Source organism: Nyctereutes procyonoides, unplaced genomic scaffold, assembly GCF_905146905.1.
Source record: "Nyctereutes procyonoides isolate TBG_1078 unplaced genomic scaffold, NYPRO_anot_genome, whole genome shotgun sequence".
In the NCBI taxonomy this organism is placed as follows: Eukaryota; Metazoa; Chordata; class Mammalia; order Carnivora; family Canidae; genus Nyctereutes; species Nyctereutes procyonoides.
The window spans coordinates 25,936,794-25,960,792 of record NW_026575140.1 but is presented as its reverse complement, the minus strand read 5'-3'; the positions used below and the strand labels follow the sequence as shown (position 1 = coordinate 25,960,792).

The following is a 23,999-nucleotide window of genomic DNA, read 5'->3' as shown; positions in this document are numbered from 1 at the left end:
GTGTCTTGGCCTCTCTCTCTCTCTCTCTGTGACTATCATTAAAAAAAAATTGTTGAAATTTGTATAATGTATATCACAGCCATAAGACAAATTTTCTTAATAAATAAAGAACACCTGTAGATCAATAAGAAAAGACTGCCAGCTCAAGAAAGAAATGAACAAACAGTATAACATATTGCTCATAAATGGCTCTTAAAGCTATGAAATAAAAATTTCCTCTATTTCTTCATAAGGAAAATGCAAATTAAAATTACAATGACATACTCCTTCTAACTTATCTGATTAGCAACAATAAAAAAAGTTTGACAACTTCTGTCAAGAGCTGCACCCTTTGCTCTGGCAATTCAGCTAGAATTTATCCTACAGATACCTTTCATGCATAAAATTACATGTATAAGAATATTCCTCATTAATAGTAAAACTTAGAATAGTAAAACTAAAAGATAGAAAACTTAAATGCTCACCAATAGGAGACTGCTTTTAAGAAATTAAAATATGAGGGACGCCTGGGTGGCTCAGTGGTTAAGCGTCTGCCTTTGGCTCAGGGTGTGATCCTGGAGTCCCGAGAACGAGTCCCACATCGAGTTCTGTGGATAGAGCCTGATTCTCCCTCTGCCTATGTCTCTGCCTCTCTCTCTCTCTCTGTCTCTAATGAATAAATAAATAAAATCTTAAAAAAATAAATTAAAACATAATCAATAAAAGGAATGCCATGGAACCATTAAAATGAGTGAGATGTTCTAATGACTTTAGATAAGAAATGTAACCTCTCCATGCCTCAGTGTACTCATCTGCAAACTGCAGACAATAACAACTTACTTCACAGGAATTTTGTGAGGAGTAAATGAGTAATATAAATAAAGCACTTTTAACCATACTCAGCACACATGGGGCATCTAGCATGTGACTCTTTTTTAAAAAAGATTATTTGTTTATTTGAGAAAGAGAGTGTATTTATGTGCACAAGTTGGGGGGGAGGGGCAGAGAGGGAGAAGCAGACTCCTGATGAGTAGGGAGCAAGATGCAGGGCTCGATCCCAGGACCCAGGATCATGGCCTGAATCCAAGGCAGATGCCCAACTGACTTAGCCACCCAGGTGCCCCCTCTAGCATGTGAATTTGATCTCAAGGTCATGAGTTCAAGCCCCAAGTTGGACATGGAGCCTACTTAAAACAAAACAAAACAAACAAACAAACAAAAAACCACAATACCCAGCACACAGGAAGTGCTCAAGAGGTATTAGCTGAATGATGATAATAATGATGGTCTTGGAATAGAATGAGTTCCAGTATTTATTGTGAAGGGAAAAAAACAAGATGCAGAACATGTTATAGTGTGAAAACATATAGTGCATGTCAGGCATGTGTGTGTGATCATACATGTACATGTGTACATGTGTAGAATATCTCTGGCTAAGATGCTCAGGACACTGTCTGACAGAGGTCTCTTTTGGGACCAGGAAGCCAGGAAGGAAGGACTATATAACTTTTAAAATCCTATACTATGTCTGGATTACCTGGTCTAAAAGAGATGAATGATATTTTTTAAAGGAAGTGTAATGGGGTCAGAAGACAAGAGTAAGAGAGAGCTCTTCCTCTGGGTGGTCCCGTCAGTCCAGGAAGTGCTTGGTGGTGAGCATTTAAGCTCCTCTGTCATGGCTCTCAGGCCTAACAAACCTCTACTCTCCCTAGGAGACGGCCACAGGGCAGCCAACACCTGTGGCAGACGTGAGGCAATGGGTGCACGCTGCCTCTCAGGTGGAGTGGCAGCTTCACCCTGGCGGGGAAGAAGGACTGTGCACTTGTTCTGGCCAACTCCGCTCTGCCATAAGCTCCAGAAGGCTGCTCTGTGCAGGAAAGCAGAGCCCAGGCCCTGGAGAGACACCCCCATAGCTAGCCTGCTGGCTTACAGGCCCCTCCCCAAAATCACCAGCACCCCATCTTCCTGCAACTCCAGCGATCCGCCAGAGGAATGCCATGTGTCTTGAGAGGCCACCAGGAGGTTGCAAGAGCAGGAACAGACGGGGGTAGGGGTTGGCCCCTGTGCCTCAGTTGGGAAGGTGAACACCTGATTAGCAACGGTCCTCACACAGGTCTGAGATCATGGCCTACCCGAGCTGACCTTGGCAGTTTCCCTACTATCTTTTGCTCCCATCTTCATAAATCTGATTGGATCATCAGGGGCTCAGAACTACTACTTTACCCATTTAAAATCCCCAAATGGGGATCCCTGGGTGGCGCAGTGGTTTGGCGCCTGCCTTTGGCCCAGGGCACGATCCTGGAGACCCGGGATCGAATCCCACATCGGGCTCCCGGTGCATGGAGCCTGCTTCTCCCTCTGCCTGTGTCTTTGCCTCTCTCTCTCTCTCTCTGTAACTATCATAAGTAAAAAAAAAAATTTAAAAATAAAATCCCCAAATGATCTTGGTAGTATTCACATCTTCATGGCTATAAATCAGCCTTCTTCCACCCCCTACCCTCTCAGGAGAAACAAAATTACAAAGAGAAAATCATTCAAGTATTCTCTACCTAAAGAGAATAGAAAAACCTGGAAGGTCTGAAACACGTTTCAGTTCATATTCTACAGCAAAACATTCTATGAGATGAGGGTCAGGATGGGTCTGTGGGAAGCCAGGGCTGTCTGGAGAAGGGGCCTGTGAGGCGTTGGTCTGGTGGGGGAAAAGTGAGGGTGTCAAGGTTAACCCATGTCCTTGGAAACAGGGTCTCTGGTTTGCCTGGAGATTTAGCAGGAAGAAAAAGGGTAGGCCCCATATCGGGAAAGGTGTTTGAAATTACAGGGATCCTGATCCCCACAGGAAGCCCCGCTTGCTGAATCCAGGACTGCAGGATGACGCAGAAGTAACTTCATCTGTCTTGGAGCTGTTATTCAGCTCAGGGGCACGGACCACAGGATTCCAGCAGCAGGAAACATGTGGGTGGGATACTCAGGAGATACTCCGGCTTGAAAAACCCTTAATTGGAGCTGGTCTCCAAAAGCCTCCCACCCAGGTCTCCACGTGGGAGAGGACATGGAAATGGGTCATATTCTCCCAGCTGAACCAACGTCACTGTGGGCTCCGACCACACTTAAAGGAGTCCAGGGGCACTGAGTAACCTGGTCTTCTTGCCGTGCAGGCCGTTTCCTCCTGATCCAGCAACAAATGATGATAAGCCTCTAGACCACAGGGGCAGTTGATCAGCACCAGGAAGGCAGGGACATGTCAGGGGCTGGGTGAGAATAACATCACTCAGGTGTATGCTGTCCTGGATCTTCCTCTCACTCTGAATATGGGCAGATGCCTGTGCCAGCCCTTTGCCCCCTCCACCCCAGCCCTGCTGGAGGGACAGAGGAAGAACACTGTGTGCTTTCCCATGACCTGCTGGACCTCCCTGACCTCACTCTTCAAAGGGATCCTGAGGCCAATGCTGGGAAGATGGGGAAGAGATAGCCCTCCCACCCTGCTGTGAATATACTGACCCCACATGGTGTCCACAGGTACCAGTTCCCTCAGAAACCCCTTCGGCATGCTGGAGAGCACCAAGCAGCTGGCCCCACAGACCACCTGCTACTATGTTGCCTGCTTTCCAGAGTTGGCAGAGGGAGATCTGACAGGCAGGGAGAGAATTCTGGACAGACAAGGTCTGGTGGTCATTTCTTAAGAAAGGCACCAGTTTGGTGGCATAAATTCAAAAAACTTTCAGAAGAGCCTATGATCATTCTCTCCTGACTTGAACTCAAGTAACAAAGCTTAAGACTTGAAGTGGCAAGGATTTCTTACTGCCCACACCAAGTGCAGCTTTTGTTATGTATGACATAGAAGGGCTCTAACCTATTAACTCTTTCCTTGCCCTACTGGGAAGCCAAACACAGTCCTCCACCTTAATGCCCACCTAGGGCAGGTCCCCACAGAAGCCAATGTGTATACCTGGAAATTATACACACACACACACACACACACACACACACACATATGACTCTTCCCTAAGAGTTCAAAACATTCTTTATTCACATGACTCCATATAGATAATATGTCTCTTGGCCCTAGACTATAAGCTTTGCATGGGGAAGAACTATTTTTACTCTGCTCACTAGAATATTCCCAAAGCTTGGTGGAACCTAGATCATAATAAAAGCTCTGTAGGGCAGCCCTGGTGGCGCAGCGGTTTAGCGCCGCCTGCAGCCTAGGGCCTGATCCTGGAGACCCTGGATGAGTCCCACGTCAGGCTCTCTGCATGGTGCCTGCTTCTCCCTCTGCCTGTGTCTCTGCCTCTCTCTGTGTGTGTGTGTCTCTATGAATAAATAAATAAATAATCTTTAAAAAAATAAATAAAAATAAAAGCTCTGTAAATATTTATTAATTGAATCAGTGAATCAATAGAGAGAAGGAGGGTAGGAAGGAAGGACAAATGGAAGACAGCCATCACAGCTTGGTATCTCTGTGTTCTTGGTTTGTCTTATAAAAACATGATAGCCAGGATTAGAAACCAAGCCCTTCATTCCCCTTCTTTGCTTTGCCATCAGTAGTCCTCAACCATATTATGAGGCATAGTATACAGACCTGCTCACAGAAGCTTATACAGTACAACATGACCAGGAAAAATGGAGAAACAGTCATGACCCTCAATCCTTAAGAAACTTCAGAAGGAGGAAGACAATGTTTTGGTCCAGCTGTGTCCACCCCAGAAGGACACCTCTCTCCCTCTGGGGACTGTTGTCTTCCCCTTTTAACAAGGCTTTGTGGAGGATCAGGGTATAATAGGTCTTTAATAACCAAGTATAACAGCAATTGGTGCTCAGAGCCCTTTCATAAAAGAAGTTCAAAAGCACTTTGGCTCAAACATCACATGCCCCTGGGAGCTATGAAGGTACAAGTATCATTATCCCCATTTACAGTTGGGGAAAGTAAGGCCAAGTGAGGTTAATTAGCTTGCCCAAGGTCGGATGAAACAGGGAAAGGGCGTAGAATTCAAACCCTTTGCAGCAGCCACTCAGCTAACTCTGGCCACACTAACAGTGTCACCCACACTGGGCTTAAGAGAGATCTTTCTCTTCTCTACTGTTCTGCTGAGAAGCAGTCTCTAACATGGGCTCTGAGCTCGTGACCAGGAGACATATTGCCTGGGTTTCAATCCTGACTCTGTTCCTGACTAGCTTGATCTCTAACAAATTACTTAACCTTTACAGGCCTCAGCTCCTGAATACGTAAAATGGTACTAATGGTGCTATCTCTGAAACTAGGGTGAGGATTAAAGGAGACAATGTATGTAAAATGCCATTTTCATTCATTTTCTCGATGAGCATGCAGCACTCTCACTGGGGGAAAAAAAGTTACTTGAGAAAAGGGTTGCACCCACTCTGGGTTTGGTTTTTACAAGGCTACAGAGGACATACAACTAACAGGCATTTTGGATTCTGCCAATGAAATGTCCCATGAGCCTGAAGGTGACTTGCAACACCAAGTTTAGATTCCCACTGACTTGTATGGGCCTCACAAGGTTAGCAGAGCAAGTGGCATCGCGAACACCAACTGGCAGGGGGCATGCCTGAATGAGAAGCCGGCCAACAGCACCCAGTTTAAGGAGTCTAACTCTGGATTCCTGACCAGCTGAAGCCCTGGGTTCTAAATACCATTTCTCTGATGTTCTGCTGAGCTTCTCAAACTGCACTCAGCTCAGACCAAAGACAGCCAATGCTTTCTAGGTACCACCGTGTTCCTGACCAAACAGGAGATATTCATGGGTGGCTGGGCCCACTATAGGGGGCCAAGTGATACTCAGCAGGGGGCTGGAAGAGAGGTGGTGGTGGGCTGGGGTGAGGAGAGCTATCCAATCTCAGAATACCTCCAACAAAAACACTGTGACATATATGTGTATGGCCATCCCTGATGCACACAAAAATCAGCAGCAAAACTCCATTTGCTTTAACTCCAATACAGAGTGGCGCAGAGAACCCAAGACACGCCACTCTTGTATAAGGCAAGATGCTAACAGCTGGCAATGCTTGTTCATTCAACTCGAGAAACTGATTACTCTCATTCTCATGGGGAGAAGAAGGCTCACAGGAATCTGCAGGACACACAGACACACATACCTGGGCCTTTGTTAACCTAGCTGATGGCTCCTGCATCTCCTGGGCACCCTAGGTCAGAGAAATGAGGAACCTGATAGGAATAAAGTCAACACTACTAGCCTGCTGGCCTCCAAAAGCCTTCCCAGAACAAGGAGAACCCACTCACTGCTCTTCCTCGAACCCTGCTCTTTCTCCTGGCATGGACCCTCAAGGAAAAGTTCTCATGCAGTGACTTCCTATTGTTCAGAATTGAGGGGTAAAATTCGAACTCCTCACCATAGCCACAGATCTGGCCCCTGTCATCTCTTTGCTCACCATGCTCCAGCACCACTGGGCTTATGGCTCCCCGCTGTCCCCTCTACTCATCAGCCAGGTCCCCATTCAAAGTCATCTCCTGAGAGCTAACTAGAGTTCTGATCCTGACCCTATCCCAGTCATCTCCATCTTAGTACCCTGTTTCATTTCTCCTTGTATCTCTTTTCACCTTCCTGCATTTTGTTTACCTATTTACTGCTTGTCTCTCCCAACAAAATATAATCTCATTAGACCATGCAACCTGGTGATCTTGTTCTTGGTTCTTTATAGTAGGTGTTCAATAAGTCATTCAACTTAACAAATATTTACTGAGTGCCTACTGGACTACAACAGTAGACAAAAAAAAAAGGGGGCAACATCTCTGTCCTCAAAAAGCTTAAATTCTGGTGGCAGATAAGAAACAAATAAGAATAGAATAATAACTACTACTTCAACCAAGTGCTGGGTGCTGTTCTAAGCATCTGATAGGTATTACAAATTCAATCTTCCCAAACACATCCCTGAAGGAAGTATTAGTATTTTACAGATGGGGAAGCTACGGCACAGGGAGGTTAAGTTACTTGCTGAAGGTCAAGAAGCTCATAATGGCAGAAACCAAGATCCAAACCCAGATAGTCTTGGTACAAAGTCCATGCTCTGACTAAGAGTTACACTTCATCTTTGCTGAGTGTCAAATAACTACTGGGTCAGCGCCCCCCACAGCTGTTCTCTGGAGGCAGAGCTGGAGAGAGAAGAGATCCATCAGGGGAGGGCTGCCCTGCTCTGTGAACTCAGTGAGGTAGAGACTGCTGGCTTTACCACTGTACCCTGGATGAAGAGGGATCTGCAGGGAAGTGTGGTCTGATGATGGGACAGGGCCAGGGCCAGGATTCCTGGCTTCTAGTTTTAGGTGCTGAGACACTCAGAAAAGTCAACTGATAATTGATGAGTTTTTTGTGTTTGTTTTTGTTTTTATGTGCAGGACACTGACCTTAACGTTGTAATGGATGCAAAATGAATCTAGAGATCCTAGCCTCAGAAAGCTTTGAGTCATACTGGTACACTGGAGCTGAAACAGAGGTCAAAATTGACAGGTGCCATTAAAAAATGTATAAAGTGCTATGGGATTTCAAGAGTTACCTAGCCTCTAGGGGCCATAGGTGCCTATCCATAAAAGAGGGGGCTGGCCTACACAACCCCCTGGCTCTGACATGTTCTGACAGCACAGATTTGGAGCAGCACAGAAATCAAGTTTCAGGGCAATAATAATGCTCTCGTTTAAGTAATGCAACTGGATATGGGAATGAAACCCAGTGTGTTCTGTGCTCCTCCATCTAACTGGTTTTTAAACCCACAAACTCTCGTCCATCAAGGAGAAGGTGACCTTTCTGTGAGCACATTGTTATAATATAGAAACCACTCCCTAGGGACGCCTGGGTGGCTCAGTGGTTGAGCATCTGCCTTTGGCTCAGGGCATGATCCTGGGATCTGGGATCGAGTCCCACATCGGCCTCCTCCTGGGGAGCTTGCTTCTCTGTCTGCCTGTGTCTCTGCCTCTCTCGAATGAATAAATAAAATCTTAAAAAAAAAAAAAAAGGAACCACTCCCTATTCACCTTGTTTTTTTCTGTATCCCTGAAGTCTACCACAGTATCTAGCTCACAATAGGTGCTGAGTAAGGCTAGCTGAGCTAAACCTGATCTAGAAATTGTCTGTAAATCTGAGTCGGTGTTCCCTGTAGTTTAACTTTACAGCTCTCAGCCTCTCCCAGGGGGAGGAGACTGGTTCCACCTCTTCACTTTTACCGCTACCACCCTGGTCCCCCAAGCCACTACCAACTCTTGCCCAGAAGCTACAGTGATCTATCTTCTAACTGGCATCCTTGCTTCTACCTTTGCGCCTTACAATCCAGTCTCTATACAGCACCCAGAACGATCTTTGAAAACTTAGATCTTATCTATCACCTCTCCACTTAAAATCCTCTAACAACTTCTAACTGCACTTGGAATAAAATCCAAACCGGTTCTGCAGAGCACTTAACACTCCTGATATGATTTTGTTTGCTTATTTGTTTACTCTCTCCTCTTTCAAATGTCAGCTTCAGGAGGGCAGGGGGCTGTGTCTGTCTTCACCATGGGAGTCCCAGTGTTTGGCATGGCACCTGTCACATAGTAAGCACTTACACCACTGAATGGATGAGTCTCCACTTTATAAGGCAACTTGTATTTACCAGGCCCACTAACTCCACCAGAAAACCGTGAATGACACACCGACATTTAAAAGCCAGCATCGATGGGATGAGCATTGGGTGTTATACTGTATGTTGGCAAATTGAACTTCAATAAAAACAAATGAAAACAAAAAAAGCCAGCACCTTTTTTACGATTCAAAGTCCTGCTTTAAATCAAAGGAAACTAGTATCTCTGGACACTTTAATGGCCCAAAAGATGAGTATCATTTAAGGTCTAAGACCAGGAACAAGAGCCCAGGAGTTGCAGCAAGGAGCTAAGATCTAAGGTACTTGGGAACAAAACCTCAGGACAAACTGACTGACACACCCCATGCCTCAATTTACCCAGCAGTCAGCCAGGCACACTTCCCTAAGTTCTCTGAGTGACAGGAGACAAAATAATTAACAGCTATAGCGTACTTAGATTCTCAGATAGGAGGTGCTGCAAGCCACACATCTCATTATTCATAAAACTCTTGATTTGCTGCCAATGTAAGCCTCCTCAGCCTTCCCAGGGGCTAACCTGACAGCAAGTACTGCTCAGACAAGTTCAGCACACAAGATAGAGGGAGGCATGTGGGGCCTAACAGAAGTCGGGTGTCCAGACCTAGCTATGTGCCTGGTTACCAAGTTCAAAACTAAGAAAGGTGGTTGGGTGGGGGGCGATGAAATGGAGGTGACAAGTGCAGTGTGGGGCTCCCAGTGGTTCATTTTGCAGGCTCACATACACACACCCATCATACAGGTGAAACATGTGCCTGCACTATGCACCTTCCACGAATACTCATCAGGAGAGGCGGAATGGGGAAGCGACAGTTCAGTCACACAAGAGGGAGGAAGGGCGGCCCAGTGGCCAAACCTTGGCAGCATTTAGTTTGGGGGAAATATGGAGGGGCTCTCAACAGAGGGTCGGGATGCTGAGCGCGGGGAGCAGGTGAGGGGAGAGTCAGGAGGGCACGGCACCCGGAGTGCGACGGACGGACGGTGACAACCAGGCCGACGCGGTGCGGTGGACAACAGAGTGGGTGGCTCGGACACCTGTGGAGGCGACCCCTGGGCGAAGGTGAGGACGGCCGGAGGGTGGTCTGCGGCGGGGTCTGGGCCGCGAGCGGCAGGAGGCGGGCGGCGGCGGCGACCAGGCGGGGCTGGGAGGCCCGGCCCAGACCAGGGCGCCGCGCCTGGGGCCAGCCGGCGGGTCCGAGAGGGGTCGGGGGCGCCCTCCGCGGCCCCTCCCCGGGAGACAAAGGGCCGGTGGCTCCCCCGAGCTCCAGCGCTGCGCGGGCCCGGGCGCTGTGGGCGCGGGGCCGGCCTCGGCGCTTACCTGGGCCGCCCGAGCCGGCCGGGCCGGCGGGGGCTGCGGGTCCGTGCGCGGCGCGCGGCGGCCTGTTCCGGGGCGCGCTCAGCCCGAGCAACTGCGGCGGCGGCGGTGGCAGCAGGAGCAGGAGCAGGAGCAGGAGCAGCAGCAACAGCAGCAGCAGCAGCAGCAGCAGCAGCAGTAGCGGGAGCGGCCGCCTGAGCCTCCGCCTCCCGCTCCGTGAGTCACCGCGGCGGGGAGGGAGGGAGGCGCCAGGCCGCCGGGGGAGGGACCGGCGGAGGGGGCGGCATCTGGCTCCGCGCGGGCGGCGGAGGCGCGGCCACCGCAAGGCCCTGGGGGAAGGGGCGGGGCGAGGGCGGGGCGCCGAGGGCGGGGTCTGCGTGGGCAGGGCCTTGTGGGCGGGGCCCGGGCTGCGCGGGCACGCCCATTGGTTAAATACGTCTGTGGGGCGGGCCTCCTGCGTACAGGGCGGGTGCTGGGCGGAGCGTGGGGACACTGGGTTCCTCGGGAGAAGGGTGGGGCCAGGGGTTCCGGGGCGGGGCCACGAGATGGGCGGGTGGAAGGCGGTCCTGGGTAGCGGCGGAGCGGCTCTCGGAGCGAAGGGGTGGAGCGAACGGGGGCGGGGAGGGCGGGCCGGGGGAGCGGGGCGGGGGCTCGGAGGACGAGGTGGCCTGGAGGGCGGGGCCCGGGTTGAGGTTGAAGCTGGCTCTGCGGTAACGCGCCTCCGCCTGTCCCTAGCTGCTCCAGGAGCACAGAGATCCCGTAAAAATAATGGTCTCTCCCGCATACGAGTCTGTGTCTAAAAATGGGAGCGGTCAGACGGGGCGTAATGCTCGGTGAGGCTGGGTTCCCCAGGACCCCTGAAAAATCTGAAATGGGCGAGGTTGCAAAACATTTAGGGGCGTGGTCTTCCTGCCGGGTGGAACTGGGAACATTGCTACCTTTGAAGCAGCTAGGCCCACTCTTGAATTGGAGGCCTGTCCGGCCTGGGGTCCACGGAGCCCAGGGAGCCCAGGGGTGGGCCTCCGTGGGAACCTTAAACTTCAAGTACCAAGTGTCTTGGTGACGGACCTCTTCTGAAGAGAAAGGATCCATGATTAAAATGTTTCTATATCTGCTAGACCGCTCTGGCTGGAGACAGTGGAGGGAGAAACACCCCTTTGGGGGCAAAATATGAATTGCTTTGAACACCCACTTTCCATTTTAAAGGGAGGCGTATCTTTAAGAGTGGTCTCATTAAGGGCGCCCGGGAGCCTCCACCAGTTGAGGGTCTGCCTTGGGCTCTGGTCATGATCCCAGAGTCCTGGAATTCAGCCCTGCATGGGCTTCCTGCTCAGCAAAGAGCCTGCTTCTCCCTCTCCCTCTGCCGCTCCCCCTGCCTTGGTCCCTCATTTCTCTCTACCAAATAATTTTTGAATCTTTTTTTTTTTAAGATTTTATTTATTTATTCATGAGAGACACGCAGAGAGAGAAGCAGGCTCCATGCAGGGAGCCCAACGTGGGACTCAATCTGGGGTCTCCAGGATCATACCCTGGGATGAAGGTGGCGCTAACCCCTGAGCCACCCGGGTTGCCCTTTTTTTTTAATCTTAAAAAATATATAGTGGTCTCATTTTCAACATTTTTTTCTTTCCCATCCTTATGCAAGAAGGATATGGGATAATTATTTTTACTTTATTGTGTTTATATTCTGTAATGCCCATATGACTCTTTTCAGTTAATAACTATTTTAGTTACAATTGAGGAATATTTTAATTTTATCAAATGAGATAGACTTTAATTAAAATTAAAATCATGAGGGCAGCCCCCGTGGCGCAGTGGTTTAGCGCCGCCTGCAGCCCAGGGCGTGATCCTGGAGACACTGGATGGAGTCCCATGTCAGGCTCTCTGTATGATGCCTGCTTCTCCCTCTGCCTGTGTCTCTCTGCCTCTCTCTCTGTCTCTATGAATAAATAAATAAAATCTTTTAAAAAAATTCAAATCATGAGATTATGAACTCAAAGGCCAGAAATAGGTCTTAGTCATATCTGTATTCCCTACTACTATCCAGGCTTCTATGCCCATGGCAAGGGCTGAATATTTGCCAGTACAGTGTACCAGCTGATCCTTCACGTTTCCCAGTAAAGCCAATGCAAAAAATGTGCATATCCAAATTATTTTATGTAAATATTGATATTTAAACAAATGAATTAAAACTGAAAAAATTGCTTGGTATTCAAGACACAATGTATAAATGCATACTATTTTTAAGGATTTTGTTTATTTGAGAGAGAGAGAGAGCACGGGAGCATAAGCAGGTGGAGCAGCAGGAAGAGGGAGAAGGAGAAGCAGGCTCCCCTTGGAGCAGGGAGCCCCTGATGTGAGGCTCGATTCCAAGATCTTGAGATCATGACCTGAGCCTAAGGCAGCCGCTTAACCCACTGAACCACTCAGGTGCCGCAAATGCATACATGGAGCCCAATGCAGGACTCGATCCTGGGTCTCCAGGATCAGGCCCTGGGCCAAAGGCGGCGCTAAACCGCTGAGCCACCCGGGCTGCCCGCATACATTTTTTAAAAAGATATATGCTTAAGGGTTAAGGTAGGAACGGAATGCATAAAATGGAAACATGTCTGTTTGAAATAATGGATGTTTTTCCTTTTTTCAAATGTTTCACAAATCTGTTGTTTTTATTGTCCAAAGTTACACTACGTTCATCATCACGGTCAGTCCCTCAACTACCCTATCAATTCAGAGTTGGAAAATTCTTCCTTTAGACAACAGTATTAGTTCAGGATTGACTTGGGCTTCCACCCATCTGTAAGATGGTAGAATGAAACACTGAAGGTTTAGAACGTAGGAAACATCTGTTAGTTTTTTTTTTAATTTTTATTTATTTATGATAGTCACACACAGAGAGAGAGAGGGGCAGAGACATAGGCAGAGGGAGAAGCAGGCTCCATGCACCAGGAGCCCAACGTGGGATTCGATCTGGGGTCTCCAGGATCGCGCCCTGGGCCAAAGGCAGGGGCTAAACCGCTGCGCCACCCAGGGTTCCCACATCTGTTAGTTCTGACAGCCAGGCACTATCTCTTCCACTTGGGAAATTGCTCCTGCCTACTATCCACCCCCAGCTCCTCCACCCCTCAGCCCCCCCATTCCTGATGAGGTTATCAAGGACAGTATTCTGTCCTCTTCTCTCCACAAAAAAACAAACAGGGGAGACATGGGACCCAAGCTGGACCAGTACATTCTCTTGACTGCTAGCTAAGAAGCAGGATGTGTCCTACATTGAGCCAACTGGAGTCCTTCCCTAAAACTTTCTGAATTGGATATGAAGGGAAGCTCTCTTTCCTATTGGATCTAGAGTTAGAAGGATATGACCTCAAAAATATTCATCTTCCACACACTACATGGAAAACTCTGAAAGAATAAGGCAATGTTACAAGACAGAAAGGAACCAATATTGGGAAGCCTGGGTGGCTCAGTGGGAGAGCGTCTGCCTTCGGCTCATGTCCTGATCCCAGGGTCCTGGGATCGAGTCCTGCATCAGATTCCCTGTTCCGTGGGGATCCTGCTTCTCCCTCTGCCACCCTCTCCCTCTCTCTGTCTCTCATGAATAAATAAATAAAATCTTAAAAAAAGAAAAAGAAAGGGACCAATATTTGGAAGGAGGGAAGGGAACCGGTAGAGAAGAAGAGAGACCTCTAACAGCATTCCACACTTTCAGTAGACTTTGCACCAGCTCTGCTCACACCATCTCACACCCAGTAGGTCCCCAGATCGGCCTCTCCCCCAGTGCTTCCCACCTTGAGTAACTGCCACCACACCCCACCTGGTTGCTTGCACCAGAAGCTTAAGTGTGTCCTTGACTCACTGGGTCTCCTTTATCCCTCATAACCAGTTCCTGTCATTTCCACCGCCAAACCCTATGTTGAATCTCCCTGCTTCCCACCACCTCTACTTCTCTTAACCCATCATCAACTCTCATCCTGACTCCAACAATAACTCCCAAGAGCTCTCTCCTTCAGCCTTTCCCTACCACCCCAACTCCATTGTCCCTAGAAGTTACCAATCATGGGATCCCTGGGCGGCTCAGCGGTTTAGTGTCTGCCTTTGGCTCAGGGCATGATCCTGGAGTCCTGAGATTGAGTCCTTCATCAGGCTCCCTTGCATGGAGCCTGCTTCTCCCTCTGCCTGTATCTCTGGCTCTCTCTCTCTCTCTCATGAATAAGTAAATAAAATAAAAAATAAAAGTTACCAATTGCATCAGTCCTCTGCTATTCAATGATTTCTCTTCATTTTCTTTTTTAAGATTTATTTACTTATTTATTCATGATAGACATAGAGAGAGAGAGAGAGGCAGAGACACAGGAGGAAGGAGAAGCAGGCTTCATGCCAGGAGCCCGATGTGGGACTGGATCCCGGGACTCCAGGATCGCGCCCGGGCCAAAGGCAGCAGCTAAACCGCTGAGCCACCCAGGGATCCCTGATTTCTCTTCATTTTCATGATGAAGTTCCAATTCTGTAGCATGGCTACAAAGCCTTGTGTCATCTGAGGCCAGCCTGGTCTTGAACCCCTTCGGCTGACTGGGCTCCAGCCACATATAGGCTCCTGCCTGTTCCTTGACCACAGGGTACTACTTCGTGCTTCACAACTTCTGAGTGTGCCTTTCCCTTTGCCTGAGTGGTTCTTCTCCACTTCTCCCTCCTTCACCTGACTGAATATTTGGTCTTTTTTTTTTTTTTAAAGATTTTATTTTTTTATTCATAGACACAGAGAGAGAGGGACAGAGACACAGACAGAGGGAGAAGCAGGCTCCACTCAGGGAGCCTGATGTGGGACTCGATCCCAAGTCTCCAGGATCACACCCCAGGCTGCAGGCGGTGCCAAACCACTGAGCGACCGGGGCTGCCCTTTTTTTTTTTTTTACGATTTTATTTATGGGCAGCCCGGGTGGCTCAGTGGTTTAGTGCCACCTTCAGCCCAGGTTGTGATCCTGGGGACCTGGGATCAAGTTCTGCGTCAGGCTCCCTGCGTGGAGCCTGCTTCTCCCTCTGCCTGTGTCTCTGCCTCTCTCTCTCTGTGTCTCTCATGAATAAATAAATAAAATCTTTTAAAAAAATTAAATAAATAAAAAGATTTTATTTATTTATTTGAGCATGAGCATGAGCATGAGCAGGTGGGAGGAGGCAGAGGGAGAGGGAGAAGCAGATTCCCCGCTCAGCAGGAAGCCCCATGCATGCAGGGCTTGATCCCAAGACCCTGAGATCATGACTTAAGCCCAAGGCAGATGCTTATCTGACTGAGCCGTCTGGGTGCCCCTGAATATTTGGTCTTCATTTTAAAAAAAAAATATTTATTCATGAGAGAGAGAGAGAGAGAGAGAGAGAGGCAGAGACACAGGCAGAGGGAGAAGCAGGCTCCATGCAGGGAGCCTGATGTGGGACTCGATCTGGAGACTCCAGGACCATGCCCTGGGCCAAAGGCAGGCACTAAACCAATGACCCACCCAGGGATCCCCTATTTGGTCTTCTTAAAGGAGACTTTTCCTAACCTACGCTAGCCCCAGTCCATCATGGCCTGCATAAATTCAGGAGGGCAAGGATGTCACTGCAAACCCTCTCACCTAGCACAATATCTGGCATATGCAGATGCCCACCTAATTATTGTTGCATGAATAAATAAATAAAACCCAGGTAGATACCTCACCCAGGACTATCCCTTCCATTGGGCAGCCACTCCTACTTGCCCAGCTCCACCCCCAACCCCAATGCTATCAACCCTCTCCTCACTCTTCAGTCATGACATTTATGAGTCTGTATTTTATTTATTTATGTATTTATTTATTTATTTATCTATTTATCTATTTATTTATTTAAAATATTTTATTTATTTATTCACGATAGACACACAGAGAGAGGCAGAGACAGGCACAGGGTTCCCTGTGGGGAACCTGATGCGGAACTGGATCCCTGGGATCATAACCTGAGCCAAAGGCAGACGCTCAACTACTGAGCCACCCAGGTGCCCCTATGATTCTGTATTTTATCCTTTCAGCTTTGGGGAGGGCCTCTCTGTGCTCCCAGACATCTATGTATCCTTATTCTTATTTTTTAAAGATTTCTTTATGCATTTTCTAGAAAAGACAGCACAAGCGGGAGGGGCAGAGGGAGAGAGAAACCCAAGCAGACTTCACGCTGAGCTCCTGGAGCCCAATGTGGGGCTCTATCCGACAACCCTGAGATCATGACCTGAGCAAAAATCAACAGTTGGATGCTCAACTGACTGAGCCACTCAGGCGCCCTTGTACGTATTTTTAAATACTTGCTTTCCAGAGCAAAAAAAAATCTCTATCCCGTCTACCCAAGGGATAACTATAATAGTAAAAATTTTAGGCCAAGTGTGAAACAACAGCAGAGCCACAGCAGACTTGAGGGAAGGAGAGCTTTCTGAAGCAGTTGTGCCAAGAATGGTCCTCAAGTTTGACCCTATAAGATGGCCTTCCTGCCTCTGAGTTTAGCAGGTACAAAACCAGAATGGGAGAGAAAGGAAGAGACTTTGCATTAAATAGGGCAGAGGTAGGGGATCCCTCGGTGGCTCAGAGTCCCTGGATCGAGTCCCACATCGGGCTCCCGGCATGGAGCCTGCTTCTCCCTCCTCCTGTGTCTCTGCCTCTCTCCACCCCCCTCTCTATGTCTATCATAAATAAATCTAAAAAAAAAAATAACTAGGGCAGAGGTATGGTAGTAAAGAAAAATGAAGACCAATTCTTTTTGTGTTTTGAAAGCCAAATTTTCAATGTTAATTATTAATTTCCAGTAAGATAGGAAGTTAAATAATCTGTCTTTTGCTGGGCAGCCCTGGTGGCTCAGTGGTTTAGCGCCACCTTCAGCCGAGGGCCTGGTCCTGTAGACCAGGGATCAAGTCCCACTTTGGGCTCCCTGCATGGAGCCTGCTTCTCCCTCTGCCTGTGTCTCTGCCTCTCTCTCTCTATCATGAATAAATAAATAAAATTTGTCTTTTGCCTTGGTTCCAATATTTATCTTCCTGTTTATGTTTGGTAGAGCTCTAAGTTTTTTTTTTCTAAAGATTTTATTTATTTATTCATGAGAGACACAGGGAGAGAGAAGCAGAAACACAGTCAAGAGGGAGAAGCAGGCTCCACGCAGGGTGCCCGATGTGGGACTCAATACCAGACCCTGGGATCATGCTCTGAGCCAAAGGCAGACGCTCAACCGCTGAGCCAGCAAGGCGTCCCAAGCTCTAAGTTTTTTTGAGGACAGAGAGTGATAAGGGGGTGAGTGCTCAGCAGACAAGGAGTGCCACAGTCATGTGCCATCCTCCTTTGTTTCATTTTGGCAGATAACTTGTCATCTAATTTTACTTGGGAGATAGTTAGGAATTATTAAACACAATGATGAAAGCATTTTGTAGATCAGTGAATATACATATTTTGTGTCGTGAGTGGGCTACCGGCAGCTGTGAACATCTGGTTCTCTGCCTACCTGTCCCTAGAGCGTTGGTTTCTGCATGGGTGGATCCTCCTAAATCTCAGAACCCTGCTTGTATTGCACTTGGAAACAAGAGAAAGAAATGATTATTCGTTTCTTTGGCTCAGTATTTTGATAGACCAACAAGTCTTGTATTTTGTCTGTGCAAAAGCATTCCAATCACCTAGTAAAGACAGACATAAGACTTCACTTTGGATCCAAACACTCAGCTAATAAGCCTTTAAGCATACGAGTCTGTTTATCAACCCCCCCCCCCGCTGGTTATCATCCAACTAAGTATAAAAAATTACCCTTCCTAAAAGCAAATAGCCTTTACTCTCTGGGAAAAAGCAATAAAACAGCTCTTTCCCCCGGCGCATACCAACACGCTCTCTATCAGTAAGTTTTGCAATGCTCCCAGGATACTCAGGGTGAGGCTAAACACCATTCCTGACTGGCAGTTCCCCGCCCTATTGAGAGGTACAGACTGCCCAGCAGTTATTTTTGCAAACAAGTAGACGGGCCTGTTAATATGAAATATATTAGCTTTGCTCCTACCCTGCACTGTCGTAAGAGTAGAAATTCTCAAACGTATCTGAGACCATAAAACCTCCTTTTTCAAATTCATATGTTTCCTGCGAGTCTCCTTGAACCCTTTGCTGTTTGTGACACCAATGTCTGCCTTCGTGGTACTGTGACAGACACTTAGATTTTGCATTTTGGGCCAGCAAAGATTACTCAATCTAAATGAATTTTGTGGTTTTCTCTTCTCCACATCCCCCTCCTCTCACTTTCTTCATTTCTGTTCTTCCGGGAAATTACTTCCCATCAGCAGTATTTGCCCCCAGCTGGTGAATCAGATGGGGCTCTTTTTTATAGTTAATAAACACTGAAGGCTGAGGGCAGCAAATGTACACCCTGGTGCCAGCTAATGAAGAGCATCAGATGAAAGCTTATGCAAAGGGACAGGCATGGTGCAAATGTGCTGGGATCCAAGATTACTCACTCTTCTCCCACATGCTGCATAACAGATAGTAATGATTATTAATTATTTAAGCAAAGAACATGAGAGCCAACACAGGCAGAAAAAAAAAAAAAGGAAGCTGCACTCTGTTGAAACCATTTTAATTAGTGCAAGCAATAGAGCCAAGGGAAATAGACTGAGATATTTTGTAGCTAAATAATTTTTAAAAATTCTTTACCACTTTTTTTCCTTAGAAGAAAAGACCACTTAGCTTATACTTGTGTATGTTACTGATAAATGGGGACAGGACAGTGAAATGGCTTCCATAGCCTCCTTTCAGTGATGGCACAGGGGCAGGGCAGGGGTGCTCAGCAGGATCTTTGCAGGTGCTAGAGAATCCCGAGGCGGTGAGTTGCAAGGCTCCCCTGGAGATGTGTCTCTCATGCTTTTAAGGGGGTAAGGACATTAAAACTGGAAAGTTGAAGCTCCCTCCACCCTGATTTTGTTTCCTTTGTACTTTGGTCTGAAACCTTCATGAGATTCTCACTTCAAATTTCAAAGCTCATGTCATTCCTGGTATGTTTTAGTTTTTCTTTGTATATGTTATGATACCTAGAACAGTTTCTCTCTCTTAGATGAACTGTGACATGATTTAAAAAGCTAAGAACCTGGGGCACCTGGGTGGTTCAGTGGTTGAGTGTCTGCCTTTGGGTCACATCATGATCCTGGGGTCTTGGGATCAAGTCCTCCTTGCAGGGAGCCTGCTTCTCCCTCTGCCTCTCTCTGTGTCTCTCATGAATAATAATAAAAAAAAAAAGCTAAGAACCTCAAAGCTGTGAATACAAAAGGACATGGATTTGCTTTTATTTTCAAATTCTAGGACTACCTTCACTTGCTTGAAACTCATTGGTGGTTCTAGTACAGTCCAAAACCTTCCCATATTGTCAGTTCCTCTGCCAATGACATTTCCTCTTTTTAAATTTTTTATTTATTAGAGAACACAAGACGGGGGAAGGAGCAGAGAGAGAGAGAGAGAAACAGATTCCCCACTGAGCAGAGAGCCTGATGTGGGGCTTGATCCCAGGACACTGAGATCATGACCCGAGGTAGAGGCAGATGCTTAATGACTGAGCCACCCAGGTGCCCCGACATTCCCTTATAATCAGAGTTTTCATTTCTAATACCATCACATTTAGAAACCCAACTCTCTTTATAAGCAGCCTGGCTCTGTGACTAACAAGAGACTCTTTCCTTAGCAGTGTCTTTTTTTTTTTTTACCTTGTTGCAATATTCAAATATTCATACTCTCTTACACCAAGTCCTTACAGGATATTTCAGTTGAATGGATTTAGATCTTCATCAACATCACATGTGACCTATTCTGTGCCCCTGACTTTTGTTCAAGCAGTCTTTATACTCAATCACTCATTCAAGAACTATTAGCAGCCTCCCAGGTGCACACCATTGCACTCAGCAAGGGATAATGCGGCAAATCAGACAAATATTTGTCCTTGCCCTCATGATGCATAAGCTGAGTTGAACAAATGAGTAATTCACTGCCACTATAGGGATTCCTGGGTGGCTCAGCATTTAGTGCCTGCCTTTGGCCCAGAGTGTAATCCTGGAGTCCCAGGATTGAGTCCCACATTGGGCTCCCTGCATGGGGCCTGCTCCTCTATCTCTCTGTGTCTCTCATGAATAAATACATAAAATCTTTCAAAAAAAAAGCAATTCACCGCATTATAGTTAAGTGCTAAAAGCTGAAATACAACAGGATGTGAGACCATATTATTGATAATCTAACCTTGCAATCTGATCTAACCCAAAGTCAAGAACTTCCTTGGCAATGTAACATTTAAGCCTCCACTTAACTAGGCATTAACGAAGCAAAGGGTGGGGAGGAGAGGTTAGCACACACAGGGACAGGTCCATGAAGAGGTCATGGGGAGAAAAGACAGCATGGTGATATCAAACAACCGAGAGAAGGCTGGGTGGCTGGAGTGCAGAGTGATGGAGAAAGAGGCCAGGCACTGATGACACAGTACTTTATAGATCATGCTAAACATTTGGTCTTTATTCCAAAATAGGAACCTCTGAGAGGTTTAAACAAGGATGTGATATGGTGGGTTTGTATCTACAGAGCGCAGTTGGTTAAGTGTCCAACTCTTTTCTTAAAAAAATATTTTATTTATTTATTCATAAGAGACAGAGAGAGACAGAGAGACAGACAGACAGACATAGGCAGAGGGAGAAGCAGGGTTCATGCAGGGAGCCCGATGTGGAATTTGATCCCGGGACCATGGGATCACACCCTGAGCCAAAGGCAGATGGTCAACCACTGAGCCACCCAGGTGTCCCATAAGCATCCAACTCTTGATTTTGGCTCATGATCTCGGGGTCGTGATCTCAGGGTTGTGAGATTGAGCCCCAAATAGGGCTCTATGCTGAGAGTAGAGCCTGCTTGAGATTCTTTCCCTCTGCCTTCCCCCTTACTCACTTACCCATGCTCTATCAAATAAATAGAGAACTATGACTTTAACTTGGAGAATGGACTAAAATAGAACAATAATGATGTATCAGGGGTGCCTGGGTGGCTTAGAGGGTTAAGTATCTGCTTTTGGCTCAGGTCAGGATCCTGGGATCCTGGGTTCCTGGGATTGAGCCCTGCTTTGGGCTTCCTGCTCAGCGGGGGGGGGGGGTGTCTGCTTCTCCCTCTGTCCCTCCCCCTCCCCCTGCTCATGCTCTCTCTCTCAAATAAATAAAATCTTTTTAAAAAATGATGTATCAGTCAATGCATTAAAAAAAAACACCTCAAAACTCAATGGCAGAAACAAGCATTTATATTTTTTGCTCAGAGGTCTGCCTGGTGTGGGGCCTACTTCAGGTTGTGGGTTAACCGACTCTGTCGATCTGAGCTGGGATCAGCAGGGTTTAGCAGCAAGATGGGATTAAGTCTGTTCCACATGTCTCCTCATTCTCTTTAGACCAGAGGCTATACAAGACACATTCCTTTTATGATGACAAAAGAACAAGAGTGCCAAGCTGAACTGTGGATGCACATGGAAGACATCTCCAGAAGTCATATCCATAAACATTCCATTGGCCACATCCAGTCTCATGGTTAAGCCCATGAATGGTGAGTAATATTCCAACATAACAAAGTGGGTATGATCAAGGCATTTCCCATTCTGATGGAAACCAAATAAATGGTAGAGCCTATTGTTTTCCTCACCCTAAGTCACCTTGCTTTAACCCCAAATAACTGTTCTAATTTTCCTGAAGACTTTCAGGGGTAGGGTATAAACTAGTATGTTTTTAGTCTAGAACTACTTTGATCATTCACAAAAACCGGGTCCTTGACCCCAGTTTTTTCACTGGTTCTATGGATGCAAAGATGAATGATTTTTACAAGTTTCCAGAAATAAATCAGCCCCTTTTTGCACTTACTTCTCTGTAAAAGTAAGAGGAGTTTCTTCCTGTCAGGGCTGGCTCCGCCTTGCCCAGGAACTCTCCCATTTCTGCCAGTTGCTCCAAAGCTACCAATTCTACAATGGGCTCCAAATGGACAGGAGAGAAAGTCATAGTAGGCACCAAATTAATGATGGATGGGTCTGGCACAGTGCTATGTACTCTCATCAATGTTTAGATGTAATTTTGTTTTTTGCATTAAAAAAATAATTTATTTTTTGAGGGAAAAAGAAAATCTATTTTTTCCCCCAAAGCCCTGATTTTCTTATCTCATATTCTTGGGCACAGCTTTAGCAGTTAGGCATGTATTCTCAGCAATTGTCCTGAGTCTTTAATAAGAAGTGAGGCTTGTTAGGGGCATCAACATTTTTGGTGGGGTTTAAGGCTGAGGGGAAAGTTCAAGTTAAGTTGGAAGTAGCCCTGGGGAGTAAAAGTGAACTATTCTTGGCTGAATTCAAGTGGAGGCAATTCACTTTAAAGAACCCAAAGGCTTTTGCAATATCTTAGGTTGACTTTAATGAGTAGTTAAGACTGAAATAGCTCCAGGCTCCAGGGGGTAGACCAAACCTATTGAGAACCTCTCCTGGGAGATAAAACGGTGCTTATATAGCTTGTACCATGAAGTAGTGTCAGCTTCTCCCATGCCTGCTAAGCACCAGCTCAGCATGCGAGCATTTCTGCTCATCTTACTAATTGGTGGCTAACTACAGGCAGAACAGAAAGGGACACTTATTTCAATAATAAGTAGAAAAGCTTTCTTAGGAAAGAAAAGACAGGCTCACAGGAGGCAGGGAGTCCTCAAGCAAGCATACAGGTGACACATTGTGACTTTTAAAAACAACTTTGAGCAGGCAATTTCCATTTAATTTCTTTTTAGAGTAAGAGACACACAGAAACAGCATGCTAAACGGGCTGCAGTGTCTGGAAAAGATAAAGGGACTAGTTTTAATATGCCTTCCATTTCTGCAGCTAATAACACCCTGCTGAGACAGACTATAATACACACGAATTCCCATAAACTCAGTAACATTCTTTCAGTAGAACGTCTTGGGTCATTTATTATTATAAGATCTCCTTAGCAGAACTTATATCATTAAAAGGAAATAAAATAGAAAAAGAAATTTTTCTCACCTCCAGGAAAGGAAAAAACAAAAGTAACAAATATAAGCTTTTCCCCACATTAGATACTCCTAGTCAATTTTATGATCTTAATTTCTTATTACGTCACATATCTAGAATATGAACAGGAGCTTCTCTTAGTCAAACCAAATACAATGCCTCCATTTAATTATTTTTATTTTTTATTTTTTTATTTTTTTAATTATTTTTATTTATTTATTTTTTAATTTTTATTTTATTTAATTTATGATAGGCACACACAGAGAGAGAGGCAGAGACATAGGCAGAGGGAGAAGCAGGTTCCATGCACCGGGAGCCCGACGTGGGATTCGATCCCGCGTCTCCAGGATCGCGCCCTGAGCCAAAGGCAGGCGCCAAACCGCTGCGCCACCCAGGGATCCCTAATTATTTTTATTTTTAAGGATTGTATTTATTTATTTGAGAAAGAGAGAGGGAGCTCAGGCAGGAGGAGCAGCAGAGGGAGGGACAGAGGGAGAAGGAGAAGCAGGCTCCCTACTGAGCAGGAAGCAGAACGCAGGGTTTGATCCCAGGACCCCAAGATCATGACCTGAGCCAAGGCAGATGTTTAACCGACTGAGTCACTCAGGCGCCCCTTAAAGAGTCATTCAAAAGAAAAAGAAAAGAAAAGAAAAAAGAAAGAAAAAAAAGACACTAGGAGCGCCTGGGTGGCTCAGTTAGTTGAGCATCTGACCCTTGGTTTCAGCTCAGGTCATGATCTCAGGGTCCTGGGATGGAGCCCTGAGTCAGGCTCTGCTCTCAGGACAGGGTTTGCTGGAGATTCTCTCCTTCTCCCTCTGCCCCTCCCCTGACTCTCTCTCTAAATAAGTAAGTTTAAAAAAATATTTTTTTAAAAAAAGACTCTAGGGATCCCTGGGTGGCGCAGCGGTTTGGCGCCTGCCTTTGGCCCGGGGCGCGATCCTGGAGACCCAGGATTGAGTCCCGCGTCGGGCTCCCGGTGCATGGAGTCTGCTTCTCCCTCTGCCTGTGTCTCTGCCTCTCTCTCTCTCTCTCTCTCTCTCTCTCTCTCTCTGTATGACTATCATAAAT

General features: G+C 46.8%; 1 protein-coding gene across 5 annotated transcripts in view; it reads right to left on the bottom strand.

Annotated features, from left to right (window-relative positions):
* CTNNBIP1 (catenin beta interacting protein 1) overlaps positions 1-10,120 on the bottom strand; it is a 72,748-nt gene extending 62,628 nt beyond the window's left edge. For 4 of the 5 annotated variants that reach the window (XM_055305603.1, XM_055305599.1, XM_055305605.1 and 1 more), the window contains exon 1: positions 9,914-10,120. The gene's annotated coding sequence lies outside the window, so the exon portion shown is untranslated. The remainder of the gene's footprint in view (positions 1-9,913) is intronic. The other variant, XM_055305608.1, reaches the window with a different exon arrangement.
* Between the last annotated feature and the right edge of the window lie 13,879 nt (positions 10,121-23,999).